Raw genomic sequence first — 14,465 nt, forward strand, 5'->3', positions numbered from 1 at the left:
CAAAACCATAAAGATTAGATAAACAGGTGATTGGTGGTTGCCAGAGGTTTGAGGAAGAGGAGAAAAGATTGAATAGGTAAAGCACAAGGGTTTTTAGGTTGGTAAAACTATTTTGTATGATACTGTAATGGTGGGTATATGATCCTACATTCCCACAGAACCTTATAGCACAAAGAGTGAATCTCAATGAATGCAGAAATTTAAAAGTCAGAGGATTGATTTCAGGATGGAGTCGCAGAATGTGACTTAAGAATCTAATTATATCACATATGTTCCAAACACTTAATTGCAGGTAGGGAGAAAAAGTAACTTTTTTAAAGTAACTTTGGAAATGAGTGAAGTTTCCCAGACTGAAGACAAAAGAAACTGCAAATAAGCATGACTCTATTTGATAAAGTTTTCTCTTCACAGGTGTAGGTGACAGTTCTGAAACTACTATACAACTGGATGATCAAGTAAATGGATGGTAGATGGGAGTGGGACTATTCATTCTAGAATGATCCACATGGTAAAGGATTAGAGTTGGGGAAATTGATATGAACTCATATTTAGCTTAATATAGATACAAATAGCTACATTTAGAAATGTTTATAGATAAGTGTATAAATGCAGGCTAGGATATACTCATATATTTCCTTCTTCTGTCAGCTGGGAAGGCCTAGAAGTGATAATACCATAGCAGCAACAAGCACACCTAGCATTCAGATCTTGCTTTATAATACCATTCTTCAATAGAAAGTGGAATCCATGGAGAATTGGTTGATGATAGGAATGAATGGGGCAAGAAATATACATATGAGCCTGTAGCATCTTGTAGTACCATCTTATAGTGCCATAAAGTAAAGAGAAGTATTCAGTAAAAGTCCACATGGACAGTTGCATGTCAAAGGGACACAGGAACCAAATGAAAGAGCTCCCAGTGGCCAAGGTGGAACAATTTGAACAAGATAAAGTAGTATTGGATTATAATTCAAAGTATAAAATAAATATCCTTATGTCTGCACTTATATAAATGACTAAGCAAACAAGAGTAGACAAACCAACAATGCAGAAGAATCTCAAATAATTTTTGTGGATACCTCACCCTCAGGAAGGTGGACATTAACTCTCCCTCCATTCCTTAAGCATAAACTGTACATCATGACTTACAAAGAATACAGCATGAAAAAGGGGGAAATTAGTAATTTTAGGGTGGCAAACCCTACCTCACCAGGTGATTAAGGTTAGCATCAAGAGTAATAAGCCATGTTAAAACAAAAAGAGTGATAAGCCATGTTAATGGTATTTACCTTTGACATAATGTGTTGAAAATGATGTTTTACCTTTTTGGTCTTCCTCCCCAAAACCTATAAATAATCCTAGTCTAATAATGAGAAAAACATCAGCCAGATTACATTTGATGGATGTTCAACAAAATAGCTGACTAGTACTCCTCAAAATTGTTAAGATCACTGAAAACAAGGAAAGTGAAATTGCCATAGTTACTAAGAGGAAACTGAGGATACATGATGACTAAATGTACTATGGCATCCTAGATGGGACCCTGTAAGAGAAAAAGGACATTACGTAAAACCTAAGGAAATGTGAATAAAATATGAATTTTAGTTAATAATATTATATCAGTATTAGTTCATTTGTTGTGACAAATGTACCATGCTAAGGTAATAAGTGATACTAGGATACTAGGGATAGAGTATATGAAAACTTTGTACTAGTTTTGCAACTTTTCTGTAAATCTAAAACTACTGTAAAATAAAAAATTTATTTAAAATATTGCATTGAGATACGATTTACCTAGAAAAAAAATTTCCCGAGTATATAATCTAAGATAAAAACCAGAAGAACTTGTCAAAGCAATGGTGTAGAAAAAGATATTTCTCAAGTGGGATCACCCTAAGAAGATTCTCAACACAAAAGAAAAGGAGAAAAGTATGCATACAAAAGAAGCAGCTTTCACTGCAGTGACATGCAAAATCTTATCTGGCAAGGTTAAATAGCAATGCTCTGGAATGTCATGATAGCACAATAGGAATTAGCCAAATGACTTAGCCTGCAGTTACCCACAGACTAATTTGTTTTCTGAAGAACCACATTCCAAAGTTTACACAAATCATGAAGCCTACAAAGATTTTTTTTTAGTGCCTATTTTTTCCTTTGGAAAATGCTAAAATTGAACTTTTTAGGACATGGAATACAATTTGAAACTTCATTAGTGGAGATTCCAAACACAAAACACTATGACTTTTGATTTGTTTACAATCCCAAGTTTACAATACCAGTTTTTAATTCCTTATTTTCATGCTCTACAGTGGAATCCACAGTAAATCCAAAAGAAAGGGCTCTGCTACGGCCATTATTGGAATTGAACTTTGAAAGACTCACTGGCACCAATAAAGAAAAAACTATGTAGACCCTTATGTTAGGCTGGACTTGAAAAATGCCATAGTAATGTTAAAGGCCAGACCTTTGGAGAGGGTGGGGAGAGGAGGGAGATCAGTGGCATTAGATGATTATTTCACACTACATATACTTGTTGATCTGGATGAGACTAGGGTTATAAATGTCTGTAACTATCTCCTTGAGAAACAAGTTGGCGGTCTTATGGTTCTGAGTTTCCCTGAAATATTTATTCTGTTATTCCTTTGGGTAATTATAGCTTATTAGCCCTAGTTATATTCTCATGTTGCATAGTAAATTATTCTCCTCTCTCCTCGGTGTTTACACCCTTCAGACAGTTGTATCCCCACCCTTTTCCCCCTTAGTCATCACTTAGCTAAATTGTATAGACAAAATTCTTTTAATCTTTGCTCATAAATCAATCCCTCTGGCCCCATAATCATTTCTGTTACTCCTCTCTGAACTCTCTCCAATTAATCTATATCTTTTCAGTTAATGAGTTTGGAGAAGCTGAATAGTCCAGGTGTGATCCCAGTTATGTTTCAAGTCTGTGTGTTTGTAAATGCACCAAAGGGTCTTTTGTAACGGGGACAAAAAATGTAATAAATTAATAGTGCCTTTTCTGACTGATTTTATGGTATTCCAAATGCTTAATTATCCTTCAACTAAGGGTTTTCATTATCAATGGCCATTTCTCAAGTTTTGACTCCTGCTAATTATAGGCTCTACTATAATTCCTGCTGTTAACCAGTCACAAATACTTGAAGTATCTGTCAAAAATAAATCTATTTAGATTGAGTCCAACCAGTTACTTTTAAAGGAACCCTATGTTTAATTCTTGCAGATATTTTAAAAAACCAGTCGTTTATACCAATACCACCAAAGTTGACTGTTTTTACTGGAGAAACTAAGATGAAGTTTAGAAATGGTTTTGAAAAAACTGAAAGGAAATTAACTCACTTGACTCCTAAAGGAGTGAAAGTTCTTTTTGTTAGGAAGAAAGATAATACATTTTTAGAGAACTGTCACTTCATAGTAAGGCAGATTATTTCAGAATAATGATTTCTTTCCAGAGAGCTCAATTTACCTTTCACTTTCAATAGGTATTCATCTTCCTTTAGGAGAAATGATGGGTTAGTCTAGTCTTGATTTTGGGAAATAATTCAGTTTAGGTGTAATTCATCCCCACAATTACTTACCATCATTAATTCCCTTTTATTGCCTTCCTCCTGATATTCCTTTGCCTTTTTCAGGGTAATTACACCCACAAGAAGGTATGCAGTTAGTTAACATTGTGCAAAGTTTGTTAATTACCAGACATTACAGAATAGGCTACCCTAAAATACATTTCATAATTATATAGGGGTTGGTGATATTTTCAGGGCAGTAAAATAAAAGGCATATAAAAATCTGAGACTGACTTAAAACATATTACATTAAAAATGCTATTATTAAAAAATAGAAAACCTAAGTGGCAGGGGAATTAGGTGTAAAGGAGTCATTAGCATAAGATAGAGTTAATCTGGGATGACTTGGTGGAGAAAATAAAAAGTGAGATTAGTCAATTTTTCTCTTCTGTCATGCAGTTTCTGAGGAGAAAATGTGTTCAAACAACAGCTAAAAGGAAAGTTTGAGGGTTATCTGTGGATCATGTTTATCCATGGTTATTATATTCCTTTGCCTATTAGCACAGACACTAAGAGTTAGGTTATGAAATATTCTCTTAGTTTTCAGTTCAAACACCTTAATCTATAGGAGATCAAATATACAAATGGAAATATAACCTATTGGGGAAAAGGGAACACATTTTCTATAAAGAGAAATCATGTCTTGGGGCAACTGGTGGCTTAGTCAGTGATTTGGCTCAGATCATGATATCAGGGACATAGGACTGAGCCTCACATTGGACTCTGTGCTCAGCAGGGAGTCTGCTGGAGATTCTCTCTCCCTCTCCCCCCCTCTCTTAATAAGTAAATATTTTTTTTAAAAGAAATCATGGCTTAATTCGTTTATGAGTCCTTTTGGGGAGGTAAATAAGGGTATGGTTGACACAAAACCAATGGATGCAACTCACTTGGGTTTTCAGTAAGTATTTTTTCAAGATCACATACCAAAGATTACTTAAAAATGAGTTAACACAGGAGCTGTAAGACCAGGAGAACAATTTTAAAGATAATAAACAAAGGAGATGGTTTTAGATGAAAAAATGTAAATGATGAACACTCACCAGATCTGTGTTGAAACAACTATCAATTACTGAGCTCCTGTTATGTACCAGACATAGGTATACCCTAGGTATTTTCACACAGTGCTTCTCAAATTTTTCTATGAAAGTAGTACCCTCTACTCCCCCTCATGTCTGTACTTAGTTTTTTCTCTTATTGCTTATTTAGTTGTCTGACTTCTCTGTTAGACTGTAAAAGCCCGAAGAAGTCAAGCATTGCCTGCTTTGCTCATTATTGGATCTCCAGCACTCAGTAAAGTGCTGAGTACAGAGTAGGCACTCAGAAAATAGTTTTTCATGAATGTATACCTGTAGTAATGCTCTTTTTATTCATTATAACTGAGTCGATTTTAAGACTTTTGCTTATGCTATGGAAAATTGTGGGTTTAAGATTGTAGATGAAACAAAGTTCTCTCCATATAAGATGATATAACAACAGGGAAACATTACAACAAGAGGTAGAAAAGGTAAAATTTCCTGTGAGGGTGAATAGGGTAACATTTTAGGAGGAAAGAGAATAATTTGAATTATGTAAGACTATAGTCTCTGAGCTTCTACTTTTAACAAAGAAGTTATGTCTAAAAGCACCACAAACTATTCCGTGAAATCATTACTGGGCATTATTTAGAAAGATCATTAGAAAGAAAGGCAAAATCAAGTTTCTTACTCTTACGCAGTGAAACCCACTGCAGTAATATGGCGGGAACCTACAGGAGATTAGGAGGAAGTTAAAAATGTTTAATGGACATCTATAAGAAAAATGAATTAAGGTGATAGGAAGAATAGGTATTACATGAGGAGAGACAGCAGAGTCATGACTCACTTATCTGGGAGAATAATGCTTGAGGAAGAGTATTACCAATATTTTAAAAAATACAGAGATGCTCTGAATTTGGATCTAGAAAATCTGTATTTAAGCTGTAGCTTTCTGAGTCTCAGTTTCCTCTTCTAAAATGTCTAAGTAGATACATTGCAAGATGGTTACACTTCTAGTAATGGTCAGATAAACTCCCATCAAACCAAACCCTCCTGCAGATAGCAAGTGTACACTCTGGATAAAATAGGGAGGAAAAAAAAAAAGCACGACCTGATGGTACTGGAAAATAAACAAAAATAGGCAAATGGCATTTATGGAGAGACTGACATTTAAAAGGAGTGACACTGAGTGAATTTCCCATTTTTAAAAATGGGTTTAAGCACCTCATGGGATGGCTTAAACTCAGATAGAGATCTGTAATCTCACCGGCTTGAAGAACTAGAAGACAGAGTTCAAGGGCAACCATAGGCATTGAAAAGTGAGAGGAAATCCTGGAATGGAGAAAGCCAGGGAAGTAACCCAAATTATATGTACAACTCCTTTCTGAATCTCTGGCTGACCCATGAGTTGTACATGTGCAGGGCAGACTACAGGAAGCCCAGCTAAACCTAAAAGTACTGAAGTTAGAACTGAGCTGCCTCCTACTGCAGAGAAGATAGGATTTACAGTTTAAGTTTCACAGAGTTAAATGCTTACTTAAAAAAATAATACTCTTTGGAGGAAAATAACAGAATCCAGAAAATCTATAACATAATGTTCTATAATATCCAGTATACAACCTATAATTATTTAACATATTTTAAAACTGGAAAATGTGATCCATTCTCAAGAGAAAAGACAATCAACAGAGGCCAACTCCGAAATAATACATGCATTTGAAATCAGACAAGATTTTATTTAATGATTCATCACTTATATATAACACCCACTGCTCATCATAACAAGTGCCCTTCTTAATACACATCACCCATTTAACTCATCCCCCATCCAACTCACTTGATCAACTCTCCCTTTGTTCTCTATTGTTAAGAGTCTCTTATGTTTTGCTTTCTTCTCTTTTTTCCCCCTTCCCATTTGTTCATCTGTTTCCTTCCTTTCTTCCTTCCTTCTTTTTTTCTTTCTTTTATTTGTCAGAGAGAGAGAGAGAGAGAGATGGCACTCAGAGGATGAAGTAGGCTCTCTGCTGAGCAAGGAGCCCAATGCAGGACTCAATCCCAGGACCCTGGGATCATGACCTGAGCTGAAGGCAGACGCTTAACCAACTGAGCCACCCAGTCATCCCTGTTCATCTGTTTTCTGTCTTAAATTCCACATATGAGTGAAATCATATGGTATTTGTCTTTCTCTGAGTATTTGGCTTAGCAAAATACACTCCATCCACATGGCTGCAAATGGCAAGATTCCGTTCTTTTTGATGACTGAGTAATATTTCATTGAAAATATACCACAGCTTCCTTATCCATTCATCAGTTTATGGACATGTGGGCTCTTTCCATAGTTTGGCTATTGTCGATAATGCTGTTATAAACATTGGGGTGCACGTATACCTTCAAATCTGTATTTCTGTATCTTTGGGGTAAATACCTAGTAGTGCAATTTATTGGGTAAATACCTAGTAGTGCAATTGGTAGGTAGTACAACTACCTACCAATTACACAGGGTAGTTCTATGTTCTATTTTTAAAGTTTTGAGGAACTTCCATGCTGCTTTCCAGAGTGGCTACACCACTTTGCATTTCCACCAATGGTGTAAGAGGGTTCCCCTTTCTCCACATCCTCACCAACATCTGTTGTTTCCTGTGTTGTTAATTTTAGTCACTCTAACAGGTGTGAGGTGGTATCACATTGTGGTTTTTTTTTTTTAAGATTTTATTTATTTATTTGACAGAGAGAGATCACAAGTAGATGGAGAGGCAGGCAGAGAGAGAGGAGGAAGCAGGCTCCCTGCTGAGCAGAGAGCCTGATGCGGGACTCGATCCCAGGACCCTGAGATCATGACCTGAGCTGAAGGCAGCGGCTTAACCCACTGAGCCACACAGGCGCCCTCACATTGTGGTTTCGATTTGTGTTTCCCTGGTGATGAATAATGTTGAGTATCTTTTCATGTGCCTGTTAGCCATCTGTATGTCTTTTTTAGAAAAATGAAAATCAGATAAGATTTTTAAAGATTTTTTTTAAAAGATTTTATTTATTTATTTGACAGAGAGAGATCACAAGTAGGCAAAGAGGCAGGCAGAGAGAGAGGAGGAAGCAGGCTCCCTGCCAAGCAGAGAGCCCGATGCGGGACTCGATCCCAGGACCCTGAGATCATGACCTGAGCTGAAGGCAGAGGCTTAACCCACTGAGCCACCCAGGCACCCCAGATTTTAAAAGATTTTTAAAGCAGCTCTGGGATATAAAGGAAAATACAATTATTATGAATGAAAATATAAGAAATCTCAACAAAGAAGTAGTAACTATTAAAAAAAGCACCAAATAAAAATTCCAAAACAGAAATAGCCAATATCTGAAATAAAAAGTCACTCTCTGGACTTAACAGTAGCAGTCTCTATGGAAATGACAAAATAGTAAGTGAACTTGATAATAGACTCATAGAAATGGTCTAATCTGAATAACAGAGAAAAAAGGTTGGAGAAAATAAGCAGAACCTCAGAGACTTGTGAGACATCAAATGATCTAATATATGTGTAATTAAAATCCTAGAAGAAGAGAGAAAATGAGGTAGAAAAATATTTGAAGAAATGGTCAAAATTTCCCCAAATTTGGTCAAAGATATAAATTTATAGATTCAAATATTAAGGAAGTACAGTAAACTCCTAGCAAGAGTCACACACACACACACACACACACACACACACACACACACACACACCCTACCTAGGCACTTCACAGACAATGTGCTGAAAACCAAAGTTAAAGCCTGTGAGTAATCTCATCTACTTCCCTTGTTATTTCTTATTATTTAAAACTTTTTTACTTAAAATCAATTTAATTAACATATAATAATTTATTAGTTTCAGGGTAGAATTTAGTGATTCATCAGTTGCATATAACACCCAGTACTCATTCCATCAAGTGCCCTCCTTAAGGCCTATCACCCAATTATCCCATCCCCCCACCTACCTCCCCTCAGTTTGTTCCCTATAGTTAAGACTCTTATGGTTCTTCTCCCTGTCTTGTTTATTTTTCCTTCCCTTCCCCTTTGTTCATCAGTTTTGTTTCTTAAACTCCCCATGAGTGGAATCCTTTATTGTTCTTTCTCTGACTTATTTCAACAAGCATTTTTTTTTATAATTTTTTTTTATTTTTTATAAACATATATTTTTATCCCCAGGGGTACAGGTATGCGAATCGCCAGGTTTACACACTTCACAGCACTCACCATAGCACATACCCTCCCCAATGTCCATAACCCCACCCCCCTCTCCCAACCCCCTCCCCCCATCAACCCTCAGTTTGTTTTGTGAGATTAAGAGTCACTTATGGTTTGTCTCCCTCCCAATCCCATCTTGTTTCATTTACTCCTCTCCTAACCCCTCAACCCCCCATGTTGCATCTCCTCTCCCTCATATCAGGGAGATCATATGATAGTTGTCTTTCTCCGATTGACTTATTTCGCTAAGCATGATACCCTCTAGTTCCATCCACGTTGTCGCAAATGGCAAGATTTCATTTCTTTTGATGGCTGCATAGTATTCCTTTGTGTATATATACCACATCTTCTTTATCCATTCGTCTGTAGATGGACATCTAGGTTCTTTCCATAGTTTGGCTATTGTAGACATTGCTGCTATAAACATTCGGGTGCACGTGCCCCTTCGTATCACTACGTTTGTATCTTTAGGGTAAATACCCAGCAGTGCAATTGCAGGGTCATAGGGTAGTTCTATTTTCAACATTTTGAGGAACCTCCATGCTGTTTTCCAGAGTGGTTGCACCAGCTTGCATTCCCACCAACAGTGTAGGAGGGTTCCCCTTTCTCTGCATCCTCGCCAGCATCTGTCATTTCCTGACTTAATTTTAGCCATTCTGACTGGTGTGAGGTGATATCTCATGGTGGTTTTGATTTGTATTTCCCTGATGCCGAGTGATATGGAGCACTTTTTCATGTGTCTGTTGGCCATCTGGATGTCTTCTTTGCAGAAATGTCTGTTCATGTCCTCTGCCCATTTCTTGATTGGATTATTTGTTCTTTGGGTGTTGAGTTTGCTAAGTTCTTTATAGATTTTGGACACTAGCCCTTTATCGGATATGTCATTTGCAAATATCTTCTCCCATTCTGTCAGTTGTCTTTTGGTTTTGTTCACTGTTTCCTTTGCTGTGCAAAAGCTTTTGATCTTGATGAAGTCCCAATAGTTCATTTTTGCCCTTGCTTCCCTTGCCTTTGGTGATGTTCCTAGGAAGATGTTGCTGCGGCTGAGGTCGAAGAGGTTGCTGCCTGTGTTCTCCTCAAGGATTTTGATGGATTCCTTTCTCAAATTGAGATCCTTCATCTATTTTGAGTCTATTTTCGTGTGTGGTGTAAGGAAATGATCCAATTTCATTTTTCTGCATGTGGCTGTCCAATTTTCCCAACACCATTTATTGAAGAGGCTGTCTTTTTTCCATTGGACATTCTTTCCTGCTTTGTCGAAGATGAGTTGACCATAGAGTTGAGGGTCTATTTCTGGGCTCTCTATTCTGTTCCATTGATCTATGTGTCTGTTTTTGTGCCAGTACCATGCTGTCTTGATGATGACAGCTTTGTAATAGAGCTTGAAGTCCAGAATTGTGATGCCACCAACTTTGGCAAAGTACAGCATCCCTTCCTGATCAAAACTCTTCAAAGTGTAGGGATAGACGGCACATACCTCAATATTATCAAAGCCATCTATGAAAAACCCACCGCAAATATCATTCTCAATGGAGAAAAACTGAAAGCTTTTCCGCTATGGTCAGGAACACGGCAGGGATGTCCGTTATCACCACTGCTATTCAACACAGTACTAGAAGTCCTAGCCTCAGCAATCAGACAACAAAAGGAAATGAAAGGCATCCAAATCGGCAAAGAAGAAGTCAAACTATCACTCTTCGCAGATGATATGATACTCTATGTGGAAAACCCAAAAGACTCCACTCCAAAACTGCTAGAACTTGTACAGGAATTCAGTAAAGTGTCAGGATATAAAATCAATGCACAGAAATCAGTTGCATTGCTCTACACCAACAACAAGACAGAAGAAAGAGAAATTAAGGAGTCCATCCCATTTACAATTGCACCCAAAACTATAAGATACCTAGGAATAAACCTAACCAAAGAGACTAAGAATCTATACACAGAAAACTATAAAGTACTCATGAAAGAAATTGAGGAAGACACAAAGAAATGGAAAAATGTTCTATGCTCCTGGATTGGAAGAATAAATATTGTGAAAATGTCTATGCTACCTAAAGCAATCTACACATTTAATGCAATTCCTATCAAAGTACCATCCATTTTTTTCAAAGAAATGGAACAAATAATCCTAAAATTTATATGGAACCAGAAAAGACCTCGAATAGCCAAAGGAATATTGAAAAAGAAAGCCAAAGTTGGTGGCATCACAATTCAACAAGCATTTTTTAAAAGGAACGAATATAATGGGTATAAAACTGGCTAGCACATAGGTAATAACTAGAATACAGCTCAATAACTGTTAAATTATTCACTTAAAAGAGATATACAACAATACTAAACATCTGTGCCGAAGAAAAGATATACTACTTTACTCAAGGTTTATGAATTCATTATCAGTATAACTGAGAAATTATCTAGACTGGAGAGAGAAATACTTAAGAAAAGGTTCAAGAGAAGTTTATATACATTTGTAGGTAAAAAAGAAACCCACAAGGGCACCTGGGTGGCTCAGTGGGTTAAGCCTCTGCCTTCAGCTCAGGTCATGATCTCAGGGTCCTGGGATTGAGCCCCGCATCGGGCTCTCTGCTAGGCGGGGAGCCTGCTTTCCCCTCTCCCTCTGCTTGCCTGTCTGCCTGCTTGTGAACTCTCTCTCTCTCTCTCTCTCTCTGTCAAATAAATAAATAAAATCTTTAAAAAAAAAAGAGAGAAACCCACGGTGGCTTAATAGGGGATACGGGAATGCTTGGACTATAGCCTTAATCCTTTCAGGCAACTTCCTAAGTTACAAAACAGTGCTTGACATAAAACAGAATATTTCATTGAATATATGGTGAGGACAGAGCAATATACTACTTATACAGAATAATTATTGATTTAGTTCTTTAAAATTGTGGTTGTCAGGGCGCCTGGGTGGCTCAGTGGGTTAAGCCTCTGCCTTCGGCTCAGGTCATGATCTCAGGGTCCTGGGATTGAGCCCCACATCGGGCTCTCTGCTCAGCAGGGAGCCTGCTTCCTCCTCTCTCTCTCTGCCTGCCTCTCTGCCTGTTTGTGATCTCTGTCAAATAAATAAAATCTTTAAAAAACTGTGGTTGTCAGAGTTTCTTTTTTCCTCAGACACATACAGGCATACTTTGGAAATATTGTGGGTTTGATTCCAGATCACTGTAATAAAGCAAGTATCACAATAAAGTGAGTCAAACGAATTTTTGATTTTCCAGTGTGGATAAAAGTTATGTTTATACTACACAGTAGTCTATTAAGTGTGCAATAGTAGTACATCTAAAAAACACTGTGGGAGCGCCTGGGTGGCTCAGTGGGTTAAGCCGCTGCCTTCGGCTCAGGTCATGATCTCAGGGTCCTGGGATCGAGTCCCACATCGGGCTCTCTACTCAGCAAGAAGCCTGCTTCCCTCTCTCTCTCTCTCTGCCTGCCTCTCCGTCTACTTGTGATCTCTCTCTGTCAAATAAATAAATAAAAAATCTTTAAAAAAATAAAAATAATAAAAATAAAAAAATAAAAAACACTGTATATCCCATAATTTTAAAATATTTAATTGCTAAAAAATGCTAACCATCATTTAAGCTTTAAACAACTTGTAATCACTGATCACAGATCATCACAACTACTACTACTACTACTACTACTACTACTAAAGTTTGGAATATTGTGAGAATCATCAAAATGTGACACAAAGACATGAAATGAGCAAATGCTATTGGAAAAATGGCACCAATAGACATGTTTGGTGCAGGGTTGCCACAACCTTCAATTTGTAAAAAAACAATTACAGTATCTGTGAAGCATAATTAAGTGAAGTACAATAAGACAAGGTATGCCTGTACATTTAAAGAACAAAAATATTTATAATTTATTCTGATGGCACAAATAGTCTTTTGTGCAAAGTATAAACAAGTAGGGCTCTGATTATCACTATGGGTATATTAATAATACAGAATATCTTTAAATGGGTACAGGTGAAGGAAAGAAAGGAGGAAAGGTATAAGAAAAGGGAAAATAAACATTTGGGGATTAAAGCTTTGTATGTATCTGTGATGAGGCTTTCGGAATTACAAGTTTTCCTTTGAAAATTATGATAGAAACTATTGTTGACAAAGGAAACTGTCAGTATAGACAGTATCATAGAATCACAGAGTTGAAGGGACTTTAGAACTCATCTTGTCTAAATTTTCTTCCCATGAAAGAAGTATCTTAATAATCCCAAAGATGGTCATCTAGTTTCTGCTTGAATTCCTCTACTGATAGGGAATATACTACCTTACTACACAGACCACTGCAATGTTAACAGCTAAAATTGTTAGAAAATTTGTCTTGAACAAAACTAAAATCTTCCTTCCTATATTGCCTCCACCTGGTCTCAATTCTTCCCTCATCATTCTAACTACTCCTATATATTCCAGTTTTTCAAATATTTAAAGACCACTATCTTGTCCCATTAAAGTCTCTTATTCTCCAGGCTAAAAGTTCCTTCTGTCATTGGACATTGTTTCCAACCTCTAAATAAACCTTTGTCCAGATGCAATATATATTTTTTTATCTTGACAAGGTATGGTTCTATTTTAATGATTTCTGTTAATGTTTTATTGTATGGTGGTTATGCTCTGAAGTACATTTTTAAAAAATTTTTATTTTTTTATTTAAATTCAATTAGCCAACATATAGTGCATCATTTTTTAATGTAATGTTCAATAATTCATCAGTTGCATACAACACCCAGTGCTCATCACATCATGTGCCCTCCTTAATGCCCATCACCCTGTTACCCCATCCCTCCCTGCACCTCCCTATCCACAACCTTGTTTGTTTCCCAGAGACAAGAGTCTCTCATAGTTTGTCTCCCTCTCTGATTTCTTCCCATTCAATTTTCCCCATCCTGTCCTGATGATCCTCTGCACTATTCCTCATATTCCACATGAATGAGACCATATGATAATTCTCTTTCTTTGATTTACTTATTTCATTTAGCATAATAACCTCCAGTTCTATCCATGTAGATGTAAATGGTAGGTATTCATCCTTTCTAATGGCTGAGTACTATTCCACAGTATATGGAACCACATAGTATATGAACCACATCTTCTTTATCCATTCATCTTTTTAAAAAAGATTTTTATTTATTTATTTGACACAGAGAGAGTACAAGCAGGGGGAGTGGGAGAGGGAGAAGCAGGCTTCCTGCAGAGAGTCTGATGTGGGGCTCGATTCCAGGTATCTGGGATCATGACCTGAGCCAAAGGTAGACACTTAACCAACTGAGCCACCCAGGAGCCCCTTTATCCATTCATCTGTTGAAGGACATTTTGGCTCCTTCCACAGTTTGGCTATATTCTTGAAGTATGCTACCCAGCCTTGGTTATTACCAGACAAGCCAGTGAAAAAATAATATGGTAACTTTGGTTTTCATCTTATTGGCTGTAATTCAAGCCTTTCTTAATCTTCTGAGTTTTGATTTTGCCATGCACATATTAGCTATTGTTTCTAGGTTTGTATGATCAAAAAATTTAATATATATACCTTCAATATCTTTTCAAAGTTATTGATAAAAATGTTGAATAGGGTAGAGCTCCATGGTAAACCATTACATAATTTTCTCAAGGCTGAAATAAATATACAGAGTTCAGTTAACTATAAATC

The 14,465-nt window shown here is 36.8% G+C and overlaps 1 protein-coding gene across 4 annotated transcripts in view; it reads right to left on the minus strand.

The window, feature by feature from the left end:
- Window positions 1-14,465, minus strand: part of EDA (ectodysplasin A) — a 458,012-nt gene that overhangs the window by 165,344 nt on the left and 278,203 nt on the right. The gene's annotated exons all lie outside the window — the stretch shown is intronic.

The sequence above is a fragment of the Lutra lutra genome, chromosome X (assembly GCF_902655055.1).
Source record: "Lutra lutra chromosome X, mLutLut1.2, whole genome shotgun sequence".
NCBI classification, from domain to species: domain Eukaryota; kingdom Metazoa; phylum Chordata; class Mammalia; order Carnivora; family Mustelidae; genus Lutra; species Lutra lutra.